General features: G+C 40.5%; 1 pseudogene; it reads right to left on the bottom strand.

Moving 5' to 3' along the window:
• Positions 1-332: 332 nt before the first annotated feature.
• Positions 333-810, bottom strand: LOC148006983 (large ribosomal subunit protein eL24 pseudogene; annotated as a pseudogene).
• Between the last annotated feature and the right edge of the window lie 332 nt (positions 811-1,142).

Below are 1,142 nucleotides of genomic sequence, written 5' to 3'. Positions count from 1 at the left end.
ACTGTGGTTGCAATGTGACCAGATGAGCCTGCTCCTGCATCTGTGATTGTCCTGTAATAAGGAACGGTTACCTAGAACTGTGAGCAGGAATAAACCCACCGCACTCTGCTAAGGAGCTTCTGTCAGAGTGTTTATTCACAGAAAAGAAACAGAGACATGAAAGGAAGATGGAGGCACATCGACGAGGGGGAGATCTGACCCAACGCAAACCCAGGAACTACTCCAACATCTGATTCCTTTCTTTTTCTTTCTCTCTTTTTTCTTTTTTCTTTTCTTTTATTTTTTTTTTGAGTTAAAGACAAATCTTTATTTTTAAACTCTCATCTACCAAATTAGTATTTCCTACCAACTCGGGGAGCAGAGACCTTCACAGGCTTCACGATCTATTGTTTAGTGGTTGTCTTTGTGGGGGCCTTGGCAGCAGCCATTGCTGTCTTCTTTGATGCCTGCTTAGCCTTTTTTGCTTCCTTGGCAGCTCTGATAGCCTGTTCTCGCTGAGCTTTCCTAACTTCTGGTTTCTGATTCCTCTTGGCCATTATATCAGCCAGAGAAGCGCCCGTGATGGCCTGCTGGAATTTGACTGCAAGCGGGTTCCTTTCTTTTGAATTTCTTCCAACTGTCCTTCCTTGTGTTTTCTTCTGGACAGGACAGTCCAGTTAATTTGCCGAGGGTTCCTTTGGAAAGGAATGCAGACTCACATTTGGCATTAAGAAACTTGAAATCCTTCCCATCGGTCCTGGCATAGCGAGGCCCGTGTCCAGAGTAGATCTTGTACCTGCTAAAACTGCACAGCTCTACCTTCATGGTGACAGATGTCCCTGATTCCTTTCAAACACACCCTCTCTGTGTGCTTTTTCTGATAATGATTTTAAAAAATGCATTCCTTTCTTGGTGTGATTTTAAGTTTAAAATAAACACTGTTGCAAAAAGCCACATAAATTTAGATATTTCTAGCAGAAAATTATCTTGATTTTGAAAGATGTGTTTGATTTACTTTCAATATGAAACCAGCATGAGACTTGATCCCACTGATTCCACAGCTGAGGACAGCATAGACTACATAGTGAGATGTGGTCTCAAAAATAAATAAATAAATAAATAAATAAATAAATAAATAAATATTAATTCACAGCTGCATGCTT

The sequence above is a fragment of the Rattus norvegicus genome, chromosome 1 (genome assembly GCF_021556685.1).
Source record: "Rattus norvegicus strain SHRSP/BbbUtx chromosome 1, alternate assembly SHRSP_T2T, whole genome shotgun sequence".
Classification (NCBI taxonomy): domain Eukaryota; kingdom Metazoa; phylum Chordata; class Mammalia; order Rodentia; family Muridae; genus Rattus; species Rattus norvegicus.
This window is presented reverse-complemented; position numbering and strand designations above follow the sequence as displayed.